Raw genomic sequence first — 14363 nt, 5'->3', positions numbered from 1 at the left:
CCCTTATGACCCAGCACTAGCACTGCTAGGGATTTACCCAAGGATACAGAAGTGCTGATGCATAGGAGCACATGTACCCCAATGTTCATAGCAGCACTGTCAACAATAGCCAAAACATGGAAAGAGCCTAAATGTCCATCACCTGATGAATGGATCAAGAAGATGTAGTGTATATATATACAATGGGGTATTAGATGACAATGAGAAAGAATGAAATATGGCCATTTGTAGGAAAGTGGATGGACCTCGAGGGTGTCATGCTAAGTGAAATAAGTCAGGCAGAGAAGGACAGATACCATATGTTTGCACTCACAGGTCTAACAGGAGAGCAGGAGAAACCTAATGGAGGACCAGGGGGAGGGGAAGAGGGAAAGAGAGTTGGGGAGAGAGAGGGATGCAAAACTTGAGAGACTATTGAATACTGAAAACAAACAGGGTTGAAGGAGAAGGGAGAGGGGGGAAAAGAGGTGGTGGTGATGGAGGAGGGCACTTGTGGGGAAGAGCACTGGGGGTTGTATGGAAACCAATTTGATAATAAACTATTAAAAAAATAAAAAGGTTTTTGAAAATTGTACAATATAGTATAGATTTAAAAGATTGTAATAAAACATATCTTGTAAAAATACATGTATATGTGTTTTATATAAAAGACTTTATAAAATATTATATATGTATGCATATGTATACCATAAGTGTGTGTCTATATACATACAGACATGTACAGTTTTAGGAACAGTAGCAAAATGAACACAGTATGGTCACGTCCAAACCTACGACATGGAACATCACCAGGATACCGGAAGCATTATGTACATTCCTCAAATATCGTCCCTCTCCTTCCCTGTCACTGACCCCACCCTGCACCCACTTTAACTCTCATCCTGAACTCAGTCTCAGTCATTCATCATTTATCTTTTTAAGTTACTGCCTATGAGTAAAATCCTCTCTAGGGCGAATTGTGAGTAAATAAGATGATGTATAAATATGAATAAATATGATGTATATTTCTCTCAGAAATATATTTGTGAGTTTATCTAGGCTGATTCATTTTTACAGATGACTGCTATTCCATTTTATGACAACACCAGCATTTATCTCTATGATTCACTGCTGGGTGGTCACTGGAGCTGCTTACCGTCCTGCTAGTATGAACAACAGAGATCTCAACACATTCGGATTGCTCTGGATGCACATGTGTAAGCGACACTCTGAAATACATATGTAGGAGAAGAATTACTCCCTCATAGGGTATATATATCTTCAATTTCATCAAACAATGCTATTTTCCAAATAGTACTGATTTATTCCACCCACAAGCGATTTATGAATGTTCCTCTTCCTCCCCCTACTGGCCATCACTTGTAATTGTCATACTTTTAAAATTGTTGACAATACACAATGGCATCTTCTGGTGGTTTTAATATGCCTTTCCCTTATTACAAGTGAGAGTGAATATCTTTGTGCATGATTATGAGCCATTTGTATTTGGCCTTATGTGAAATTTTTATTGTTTTGGCCATTTGTACTATTATGCTATGTGTTATTTCACAAAAGCTTTTAAAAACATGTTTTACATACTAATCATTTGTCATTTATATGTGTGGCAAAAAGTTTTATATCTATGGTGTTTCTTAAAATAACTTTTTATGGTATAACTTTTTTTCTTATGTCTAGTCTCCTCAAATCATAAAAATATTCTGTATTGCCTTCTAAAAATTGGATAGTTTGTCTTTCATATTTAGAACTCAGAGTTGATTTTCCTCTACAATGTGAGGTAGAAATTCGCTTTTACTTTTCACATATGGATAACAAGTTGTACCACCACCACTTTAAAAAAGTCCATCATTTTCCAATCTCTGCCATAAATCAAGATAACATATATAGGTTTGTTCCGAAACTCAATTTCTTTCCACATCGTTTTGTCCATCTGTTTATATGGTACCAGTGCCACACTTGCTTAATTACTATAGCATTAAAAGTTCTTGATAAGTGGAAAGGCAAGTTCCCCAAAATTATTGTTCCTCTTTAGGAGTGTCTTAGCCCTTCTTAATTTATTCATATAAATTAGAATATAGAATATATTATTATTCTCTTATTCTAACATATTTTTAGAATTAGAATTAGAATATGGAATCATCTTGAATTAGTGAATTTTGAGTGAAAGGGCATTGAATTTTTAAATCATTTTGAGTCGGGTAGTTGATGCCTCTTTAAAATAGCAAATCTTCCATTTGGAGAACTTGATAGAGTTCATAAATTGAAGTCTTTTTTTCAAAGTTTATTTTGAGAGTGTGAGCATGCACATGAGTAGGGGAGAGGGAGAGAGAGAGAGAGGAAGACAGGGAAGGAGAGAGAATCCCAAGCAGTGGGGATGCACGCACAGTGAAGAGTTTGATGCAGGGCTCGAACTCAGGAACCATGAGATCATGACCTGAGCCGAAATCAAGAGTCGGACACCCAACCGACTGAGCCACCCAGGGGTATCATAAATTGAAGTCTTTAAATAGCATTTAAAGTTTTCACCTTGCACATTACATGTTAATCTTATTTCTAGAGACTTTTGCATCCAGATGCTATTTATTTTAAGTGGTGTCTATAAGATTGCATTTCCTGATTCTTGTGTATATTTTTATACCCATCAGTCTTCTAATTATGTACCTTTTAATTATTTTGCACCTTTCACATTAACAATTTTGTCATCTACTTCAAATGGCAGTTTTTCCCCAATTCATTATAAATGCATTTTTTTTCTAGCCTTACTACCCTGATTAAAATTTTCAGTACAAGCTTGTATAGGAGTGATGCTAACAAGTACTTTTGTTTTGTTTTCAACAAACTTCTTAAACATTTCACCACTAAGTGTAATATTTATTGTGGATGTTGTACAGCTTGTTGAGGTTAAAGAAATTGCTGTTAATACTTTCTTTTTTAAATAAATATGAATATAATGTTTATATATATTTATAAATAAATATAATGTTTAGTTTTTATTTTTTGAGAGACAGAGTGTGAGGGGGAGAGGGGCAGAGAGGGAGGGAGAAAGAATCAGAAGCAGGCTCCAGGCTCTAAGCACCATCTGCCTGATGGTGGCCCGAATCCACGAACCACAAGATCATGACCTGAGCAGAAATCGGATGTCCAACCAACTGAGGCACCCAGGTGCACCAAATAATACTTTTGTAAGAGTTTCTTTTTTTTATTTTATTAATTTTTTTAACGTTGAATTATTTTTGAGAGGCAGAGAGAGACAGAGCGTGAGTGGGGGAGGGACAGAGAGAGAGGGAGACACAGAATCCGAAGCAGGCTCCAGGCTCTGAACTGTCGGCACAGAGCCTGATGTGGGGCTCAAACTCATGAACTGTGAAACCATGACCTGAGCTGAAGTCAGACGCCTAACCAACTGAGCCAGCTAGGTGCCCCAAGAGTTTCTTCTTAGACCATAAGTGATTAGTGAATACATTATTTTTAAATCCCAGAATTTCCACTCTGCATTCAAACTCTGGTGAGGGGGTCATGTCTGAGCTTAATGAACTTCCAAGGACTCTGGAGATGTAGGTGGAGCCCTGTGGTCTGGGCGCAGCGGTGGAGACCTCACCATTACTTTAAATGGGAACTTAAATAGGAACACAGAACACTTTCTTTATGATTTGGACAACATAGGCTCTGCCTTCTCAATAGTAAATGAGATCTTAGTGAGATTCTGAAGACAGAACACACGAGCAAACAATAGATCAAATAAGACTGCTGAACAACGTATGAGGGAATGTCTATGGTGGCACCTTGCAAGATCCATGTGTAGATTAGCAAGCCTAACACTGAATCTTATGCATAGAACTACATGTATCATGCACATATTACATACATAGTAATAAGTGCTTTCTGATGGTTTATTGCTGAAAGGATTCTTACATTTTAACTGACATCATTCATAGTAAAAGGTACAAAATTGTGGTAGTTCAGACAGAACACTGTATCCTAAATATATGGTTGGTGTAATGTCTGAGACAAATTTGGTATAATGTTTGAGACAAACAAATTTGTTTTGAAATTCATGTATTTTACAGTTATTTTTAAAAAACAATAACGAACATTAAATCACTTTGGAATTTTAAATAAACTGTTTTTTAAAGTCAGTGTTCTCATTTTCAGTAATCCAAATAGTCTCCTTTCAGAGATGCACTGAAAGATGTGTGACTTCTGAGGGTATACGATTAAAAAGATTGAAGACAGTTACACTGCTTGCCAAGGTGACCTGAGACAAAAGTTTTTCTTCTTAGGTGAACTGATATTTATTTATTTGCTTATTTACTTACTTTAAGAGAGAGTGTGTGAACAAGCGGGGGTGAGGGGAAAGAAGAAAAGGGGCAGAGTGGGAAAGAATCTCTAACAGGCTCTGTGCTCAGTGCCCATTGTGGAGCCTGGAGTGGGGCTTGATCCTATGACCCTGAGATTATGACCTGAGCTGAAATCAAAAGTTAGATGCTCACCCTACTGAGCCACCAAGTAGGTAGTATTTAAATCAAAGCTCTGTTATAGATTTGAGAGACCTGTGACTATACCTTTCATGTGACGTGGCATGTCTTCTTATAATTAACCCTACTGACCATGTATGTGATTAAAAAGGCCATAAGTTGTCTTATGCAGACCAAAACAAAGGTATTTTAGCTAAGAGGAATTCTGAGCAAAATTGCCTTTCTTTCCTCCCCCTTTGGAGGAAATCCTTTAACTTCAAGAAGTGTTGCTGGAAATCCACTTCAAGCACAGTTGACAAATTATTGGGTAAAAATGGGATGAGGGCAGACCTTGAGATAAGGGTTGAAATGTAAGTATGCATTTGGGAGGTGCAGGGGATGGTGCATTTTTACACCGGATGCCACCCTAGGATGTCACCTGAGCCTGTCCAGCAGCTTCCTTCCATTGGAGGAAGATCTGAGGAACGTACCTCCATGGTCACCAGACAACAAGCATCAGATTCAGGAATCCCAACAAACCACAAGCAGGACAAACAAAAATAATTCCACAACTTAGCCCTTCATAGCAAAACATTAGAACACAGAGGACAGAGAATTTTATAATCAGTGTGTATAATCTTCTGTGGGTCAATGCTCTAGGAAAAAGTTATAGACAAACCAGTTCAATCCCGTCAATTGCTAAGTCCGTTATAAAACTGAATTGATCTGGATCTGGGTTTTGTTTTGTTTGTAAAATAAATGCAATTATTTACAAGAGAAAACCAGTCATCAAAATCTTGTGTTAGTCACAAAATCTATTTTGAGATGGTTTCTATGTTTTTTTTGGAGGACTAGAGTGGAAAAAAGGGTTAGTAGACTGTCTCTAATTTTAGCTTACATGCTTTTGTGGTCAAAATCAGTATACCTAATGACACTTGTTCTAACATTCTCACATGGATCTTTCTATTTAAGCTCAAGTGAATATTCACTCTGTAACTTTATTTTATTTTATTTTTTAATAGTTTATTGTCAAATTGGTTTCCATATATCACCCAGTGCTTCTCCCCACATCACTCTGTAACTTTCTAAACGCAGGCATAAATATTGGCAACGGCCTTCTCCTCTTTGTATAGTGTTGCAGGGAGGTTGTATAGGATTAATAATAGTTATTAAAAAGTTTAAATGCAAGTCCTGGTGCAGGTATGCTCCATTCACAGGTCAGACTCTTATTGCTATGTGAACTTGAACAGATTCCTTAACTGCTTGCAATTTCTGTTTTCTCACTTCGTCCTGATAAAACTCTATACTGTACTCATATCAAATCACTTCTTGGTTCTCCGAAAATACCATTTTCTGTTCGGGCTCGGTCTTACAGAGACTGTTCCCTCTAACTAGGACATCTTTCATCTCAACACCTCCTAGCCCTTCCATTTGGTTCATTTCTTACTTACTCTTCAGCTCTTAATCTATAAATCACCTCCCACAGGGGGCTTATTATGAGCCCTCTAAGTATTAATTAGCTAATGAAGTGTCATAATAACAATCAGTTCATTTTCACCCTGACTTGCTAAGTGAGAAGAAATGAGGCAAAAGGAAGTCAACTGATGTGCCCAAGGTTATCAAGCCTGTCAAAGGCAGAGCCAAGGCATGATGCCAAGACTGTTATCTCCTTTTTCTTTCATTATTTCTGCTTCAGTTAGCAAGGCCAGCTGCACCCTGATTGCACCTGCCTTTGTGGAATGATGAGACTTCCCTCCACAAAGAGACCCTCTGTGTGTTTCTGGGTGAGGTGCATTTCTTCTCCCTGACGTGGTAATTCATCAGGCCGCCTAAGACATCCTGACTGCTACTCCGTGCCAGCTCTATGAGCCTCCCCTCTCTGGGTCATCAAGTGCTTTGATCTTAATCTGGATTGATGCCTACTCCTGTATTTTCTCCTTGGTGCCAGTATTAACATGTAACCACTGTAATTTAGTTAGCTCTCCCCAGAGTTCAGATGGGGAGCCCACTGCTCCTCTTTCTCCATTTTGCTTTATTAACCATTCACTTAGCTGCCTAAGCCAGGGACCTCAGTTTCATCACAGACTGACCCTCTCTCTCTGCTTTGCATCCAACTGGGCTCTGGATCCTGTAACTTCTACCCCCTTAATTCCTCCTCTCCCTTCCCTGTGAAAGTGCTTTAAATACGCCCCAGCTTTCACTGGACCATTGATGTAACTTCCTAACTAGTCTCCGCAGTCAATCTTATGCACTGCAAAGTGATCATTCTACAGAGCAGATCTTCAAAGGGCCTTCTACTGAGATTCTTCAAGGGCTGCTTATCACCTGCAGCCATATCACCGAGCCTAGGTTGAGTATTAGCTTGCTCAGGCTGCCATAACAAAGTACCATGGACTGAGTGGCTTGAAAAAACAGAAATTTGTTTTTCTCATAGTTCTGGAGGCTAGAGGGCCAAGGTCAAGGTATCCTTAGGGTTTTCTTCTGAAACCCTTTCTTTCTGGCTTGCAGATGGCCATGTTTCCATGTATGCTCACATGGTCTTCCCTTTGAGTATGTCCATGTCCTAATCTTTTATTATGAGACCACTAGTCACAGTAGATTAGGGTTTACCCTGTGACCTCATTTTAACTTAATTACCTTTTTAAATAGTCTATTCTCCAAATAAGGTCACATTCTGAGGTACTGAGAGTTAGGATTTCAACGTGTATATTTTAGAGGGGACAAAATTCAGCCCATAACAAGTGGCTTACTCATCTGATTCACTATAAAAATTCTTATTGTTTGTACTCACCATATGCTTCAAAATATACAAGACACTTAGTTGGCCCAAGAACTGACCCAATTTCCCCTGAATCTTTCAAAATTTAGTACTGCTCTGACAAAAAGATCTAAATTCCAAACTTCTTTTATAATCATTCCATAAACACTTAACATATTGTTAGTCATTCAGAATCTAGAATTTACACTATCGAGTAGGTAAACTGGTTACACTTATTTATCAAAAGAAAAATGTTATGTACACATTATAAAAATTCAATTGGTAAAAAGAGTTATACAGTAAAAAATACAATAAAATAAAATAAATCTCTTCCTCCTACTACAGATGTTTGTTTCTTCTTCCCAGAACCTATTAGGATTACTAATTTTTTGTGTGTGGGTATCTTGGAGAAAAAGTCTATACCAGCACATGAGTTTGCATGTGTGCATGATGTAGATATGAACACACACACACACACACACACACACACACCTTTTATGATACACATGGGGAAATACCATGTATACTGTTTTGTACTTTGTTTGCTTTGTGTAAAAATATGTTTTGGTGAATGTTCAACTTCAGTAAATATTTCCATATATTTCTGTGCAGGTAGAGAGACGTGAGACATAGTATTTTATTGTTGGACTATACCATTATTAATTTTAAAAGTTTTATGTAGATACAGTTGTGGGCTTCTAGTCCTTTGCTTCCTTTGCTCTAATTACGATCTCATTTCTTTCCGTTGTCTAATGCATTGTCTGGTGCATATAATTATGTGCTCTAGACATCTTTGTCTCAATTTCAGCCTTTCAGGCAATTTCTTTCATTGTTCCGTGATTAGGCATGATGCTGATTTTGACTCCTGTTATATATGCAGGTTGTTACTGTTGTTCTTTTTAATATTTTAGAAATACCTATGAGGAGAACACCCTTCCACCCCTCATGGTTCTTTTTAAGTTGAACTAGCTCAGGTTGCATAACATTCTTAGTCTTTACTTGCCCTATTTATGATTCTCTCAGGAGGAGAAATAACTTATCCTATCTGGAAAGAATGAATCAAGCATGCTCAGTTCAGTACCTCCTTTTCTCCCCTTGTGGAAGCAGGTCCTCCATGTGCCTGAGACCCTTCAGGTTCAACACGTGCAATGACTTAGTGGTTGCCCATTTGTGGCATTCACCTGGCAGTCTTTTTGACTCACATACTAAGCTACATCTTCCCATGTATTTGTAATCAATATTATATGAAATACCGGTGTCTTATTCCATACATCCCTCCTTTCTCATTTCACTTTTCTTTATTTTTATTTTTTTTAACTTTTTAGACATCATAACAGTGAGTGTCTGATCTTTTTTATTAAAAGTTTTAAAAATCTAGAGGCGCCTAGGTGGCTTAGTCAGTTAAGCTAAGCAACAGACTCTTGGTTTCAGCTCAGGTTACAATACCACGGTTTCGTGAGTTCGAGCCCTGCATCGGGCTTCACTCTGACAGTGTGGAGCCTGCTTGGGATTCTCATTCTCCCTCTCTCTCTGCCCCTCCCCTGCTCACTCTCTCTCTCTCTCTAAAAACAAATACATAAACATAAAAATTTTTCTAAAAAAGTTTTAAAAACCTAGAATGGGTGTTTAATCCATTTTTTAAAAAACATTTTATTAATTTTTGAGAGACAGTGTGATCGGGGGAGAGACAGAGAGAGAGAGAGGGAAAGACAGAGACTCTGAGGCAGGCTCCAGACTCCGCACTGTCAGCACAAGCCCGATGCGGGGAATCCATTTTTAACAATGACCAGAGACAATTTAATCAACTGCCAGCTTATTGATATAGGCACATAGTATGTGCTGAATAGTTCATTAAATCTTAAATTATCGTATTTACTTTCATAAGTAAATGCAACACTGTCTTCACTGTTAGGTGCTTTCAGGTCTGATTCCCCAAATTACTCATTTGCACACCATATCAGTTAAAGGCCTTCAATAAAAAGCATCATGGGGATGTGGTTTATTCTTCCACTTTTAGATGTTAAGAAAGCGTTTTATTTCTACTCCACAGGTGTCTCATAGAACCAACTGATATACTACAATTACTTGTGTATACACATTTATTTGTATATACACTTGTATATACCTATACAAGTATATGTTACAACTATCAGAATATAACAGCCTAGACACAATGGATGAAATAATAACAATCGTAAGTATAAGAGCAAACCACTCCGGACCTTGGTATTTAATAAAGTAGTAGATTAAACCAAAAACCTCATTTGTGGTTTGTATTAGGAATGAAATTGCCCTTTGGAGTTCTTTTCAGGGGTTGAATATCAGTTCTTTTAAATTAATTCCTTAGGCTGAGGTTTCTTTGAACAGAACATGATGATGGTAATAAGGTACTTTACGTGGAAAAAAGAAATCTCGCTTTGAAAGGGTCATATATGTGAGGTTCCCAGAAATAAGAGGCGCGGGTTAAGGAGAGGACTATTATAGGCAAATAGACTAATGTGTAAACCCCAACTTTGGTACCTACTAGCTGTGTGACTTTGAGAAAGTTATTTGACTTCTATCTCAGATTCTATCTCAGTAAAATGAGAAAGAAAATAGTTACTCCCCATAAATCCTTACAAAGATTAAACAAAGAAATGGTGATTCATGTAATAAAAGACCTACAGTGCCACGAATATGTCTTCAATAAATATTACTAAATGCTGTTTACATATAATTGTTAACATTAACATTTACTCTCTTCCCTTTATCCCTTCCATCAGTTAAGATCTACATACAATTCATCTGTGCCAAGTGGATTTTAATAAAAGTACAGGTAATTCCACAAACAAGGCACAAGACTTAGTGTTTACCATCCATTTCCTTGTCCCCTCTACTTAAACATGAATACACTATTGTTATATGACAAGGTAAAACTGAGTTGGAACGTATGTACAGTTTTCTTTTCCTTGGGAATACAGCATAAGCCCACCATGTAAATACTTTTTTTAAATGTTCTTTTTGGGGCGCCTGGGTGGCTCAGTCGGTTAAGTGTCCGACTTTAGCTCCGGTCAGGATCTCACAGTTCATGGGCTCGAGCCCTGTGTCGGGCTCTGTGCTGACAGCTCAGAGCCTGGAGCCTGCTTCAGATTCTGTGTCTCCTTCTCCCTCTGCCCTTCCTCCACTTGCGCTCTGTCTCACTCTGTCTCTCAAAAATAAATAAATGAAAAAAAACTTTTTTTAAGTTTTCTTTTCATCTGAGGCTTTTTACTGCTCAGAGATTACATTTTTTTCTCTCCATCAACTTAAGTGGAGATTATTTAGGATAAGGAAAAAATGTTGCCATCCACTGCCCAGCTCTTTCCAGTTGTAAAGACTCAGCAGATAGATTTTCCTGCATGAGAGAACCACCCAAAGAAATACGGACAGTTTAATGTGACTATTGAATATTAATAACATTTTATTGTAACTTTCCTAGTTGAGTACTATTAACACTTCAAAGGGACATAATAAATTATGAACATTCTACATTCTGAAAAAGTATGTAATTTATGCTTCATTTTCAAGGTTAGATATCTAATAGCAGTTAAATTCTAACATTTTGTTATATGTGATTATGATCAAGTAAAAATACTGTATAAATGAAACCTCTGGGGCAATATGCCCAAATGTTGACAGAACTCATATCTGCAGGCAGTGATTATGATGACAGTAGGGGCCTCTATGGATTCTTCTCCCCTTCCTCTTTCTCTTCTTTCAATTTTTCTGTCACTTTCACATTTTCTATAATGAACATGCATATTTCTTGTAACCAAAAATATAACCTTTATTTAAAAAAATACCAAGGTTATGTCTAAATGACCCACAACACCTACATGAAAGTCAAGATTGAGTCCAGTAGTTAAATACACTGATAAAAGAAGCTTCACCTCTTTCACAAGTAACAAGTTTATCTTCTGTATGACTATGGCCTAAAAGGGTTTTAACAAATATTATTTCTAAATAATAGGCAGATTAAAAATCTGATAATGAAAAAGAGATTTTCTGTGCATTTATATCCATAGATGATGTGCTTTTTAAATTATTGCCGAGCTTTGGGGTTCATGAAATATGGGTTCCCTCTAGCGGCCAAGTTAATTATAGAAAATCAAAGTGATAAATACACACTCTGAGAAAAGAGGCCTCTTAGTGAGAGAGGGATGTGGATTACATCTAAAGAGAACAAACAAACGTTTAAGCCCTGTGTTTTACCAATTTTGATTCAGTATAATTTACATATAGTAAAATGTTCTTGCTTTAAGTGTGTAATTTGATGAGTTTTCACAACTGTATAGACCATGTGCTATGCCACAATAAAAATAGACATATCCATCACCCTCCAAAGTTCTTTCATTCCTCTGTCATTCACCTCAGACGAGCAGCACAATACAGAATAGAAATGGTGAGAAAAGGTATCCTTGTCTTGTTTTTAATCTTAAGGATCTTTCATCATGAAATATAGTATCAGCTGTGGGTTATTCATAGATGTCCTTTATCAGCTTGAAGAATATCCCTCTATTTCTAGTTTCCTGAAAGTTACTTTTATCATGAATAAATGTTTAATTCTGTCAAATACTTTTTCAACATCTACTGAAATCATTGTTTTATCTTCTTTAATCTGTTGCTATGGTAAATTACATTAATTGAATGTTGAGCCAGACTTACATTCCCAGAATAAACCCCTCTTGATCATGAAACATTAACTTTTATATATATTGTTATACAGTTTGCTATTGCTTTGAATATTTTTGTTACTATTTTGTTAAGAGATATTGGTCTGTAGTTGGCTTTCCTTGTAATGTTTTGATATCAGGGCAATGGTGGCTTTATAAAAAGACTTGGGAAGTGTTCCTTCTCTTTTCTGAGAGATTTGCATAGGAGTGTTATTATTGTTTTCTTAAATTTTTTAGAGAAATCATCAGTGAAACACACTAAGCCTGAAGATTCTTTTTCAGGTAGTTATAGTTACTAATTTGTTTTTAACAATCTATATAGAGTTATTAAATTTTTATATTTCTTTTTGGGTCAGTTCAAGATGATTTGTGTTTTTAAATAAACTCATCTATTTTATTTTGATAGTCAAATATATTGCATTAAAGCAGTTTATATTATTACTTTATTAATATTTTAATGTTTTTAGCATCTATAGTGAAACCCTTCTTTTTCTCCATATCATGACAATTTGTGAGGTTATGAGCGGGTTAATTTTGCCCTACCTACAATCTACTAAGATAGCCTTCCACAGTGTCAGGAACACTAACAGAAGACATGAGATTTCCAGACGAAGAAACTCGTTATGGCAAAAGTAGTTGCTAAAAATGACCAGTCCAGAAGGGAAATGAAGAAAATAATTTCATTTATAATAGCATTGAAACACATAAAATATCTAGTAATAAATCCAACCACAGAGGATTTGTACACTAAAAACACAAAATGTTTCTGAGAGAAATTAAAGAAATGAATCAATGGAAAGACATTTTCAGTTCATGGACTGGAAAACTTAATATTGCTAAGATGCCAATATACTGAAGCAGTTTACATTACAATTTAATGAGATGCCTATCAAAGTCCTAAAGTGTTTTTGGCAGAAATATAAAAACCCACCCCCAAATCCATACGGAATCCCCAGGGACCCTATATCCAAATAATCTTGAAAGAAAAAAAAATGAACAAAGTTGGAGGTCTCATACTTACTGATTTCAAAACTTATTATACGGCATACTGCTAACTTAGGTTTGTGTATGTTGTTTCATATCCTACTTCTGTGCTAAACTGTTGAGAAACCTGCTGTTCTTATCTACATTCCTCTGGCTAAAATGTTTTTTCTCGGGGGCGCCTGGGTGGCTCAGTCAGTTAAGCGTCTGACTTCGGCTCAGGTCATAATCTCTCGGTTTGTGGGTTCGAGCCCCGTGTTGGGCTCTGTACTGACAGCTAGCTCAGAGCCTGGAGCCTGTCTTCAGATTCTGTGTCTCCCTCTCTCTCTGACCCTCCCCTGTTCATGCTGTCTCTCTCTCTCTCTTAAAAAAAAAAAAAAAAGTAAAATGTTTTTTTCTCCTCCTGGCTACTTAAAAAAATTTTTTTTCACTTTGTCACTGGTTTTGAGCAATTTAATGATGATGTAATTTGGTATAGTTTTCTTCAGGTTTCTTCTGCTTTGACTTTACTGAGTTTCTTAGATCTGTAGGTTTATACTTTTCACCATATTTGGAAAATATTTTACATGATTTCTTTAAAAACATTTTTGGTCTTCATCCCTTCTCTTTTGGGAACTCCAGTTATATTATATATGGTGTCTTGAAGTTGTCCTAAGGCTCACTGATGCAGTTACATTTTTTAGCTTTTTAAAAAAATACGTTTTACTTTTTTTAGTTTCTATTGCTTCAAGTTCACTAATCTTTATTTCTGCCACATCATTCTGCCAGCTAGAAGAGACAGATCTATGTCCATATAGAGAGCTCATCCAAGAAAGAGATGGGATTACAGATAAGGAAGAATGCATGGATAGTAATGAGTGCTTCAGGTGCATTTTTTTTAACGTTTTATTTATTTTTGATACAGAGAGAGACAGAGCATGAGAGGGGGAGGGGCAGAGAGAGAAGGAGACACAGAACCGGAAGCAGGCTCCAGGCTCTGAGCTAGCTGTCAGCACAGAGCCTGACGCGGGGCTCGAACCCACAAACGTGAGATCTGACCTGAGCCGAAGCCAGAGGTCCAACCAACTGAGCCACCCAGGTGCCCTCAGGTGCATTTTTTTAAAAGAAATTTTATCTCTACCTCACAGTGTACATTGTAATACTTAATTAGAGATTTAAAAGTGAAAGTCCAAACTTTGAAAGTTCTAGAGTAAATTAATAAGATGATATCTCTACAATCTTAAAATATAGGGAGATTGCATAAGCATTACAGTAAACTTCAACCAAAAAAGAATAGATTGATAGGGGTGCCTGGGTGGCTCAGTCGGTTAAGCCTCCGGCTTCGGCTCAGGTCAGATCTCACGTTTGTGGGTTCGAGCCCCGCGTCGGGCTCTGTGCTGACAGCTAGCTCAGAGCCTGGAGCCTGCTTCCAGTTCTGTGTCTCCTTCTCTCTCTGCCCCTCCCCCTCCCATGCTCTGTCTCTCTCTGTATTAAAAATAAATA

At 37.1% G+C, this 14363-nt stretch overlaps 1 long non-coding RNA gene across 1 annotated transcript in view; it reads right to left on the bottom strand.

The window, feature by feature from the left end:
- The window catches only part of LOC115296523, a 13435-nt gene extending 12260 nt beyond the window's left edge, over positions 1 to 1175 (bottom strand). Inside the window, exon 1 of the long non-coding RNA XR_003910913.1 lies at positions 1136 to 1175. This is a non-coding gene — a long non-coding RNA (uncharacterized LOC115296523). The remainder of the gene's footprint in view (positions 1 to 1135) is intronic.
- Between the last annotated feature and the right edge of the window lie 13188 nt (positions 1176 to 14363).

This window comes from Suricata suricatta, chromosome 1 (assembly GCF_006229205.1).
Source record: "Suricata suricatta isolate VVHF042 chromosome 1, meerkat_22Aug2017_6uvM2_HiC, whole genome shotgun sequence".
Taxonomy (NCBI): Eukaryota; Metazoa; Chordata; class Mammalia; order Carnivora; family Herpestidae; genus Suricata; species Suricata suricatta.
This window is presented reverse-complemented; position numbering and strand designations above follow the sequence as displayed.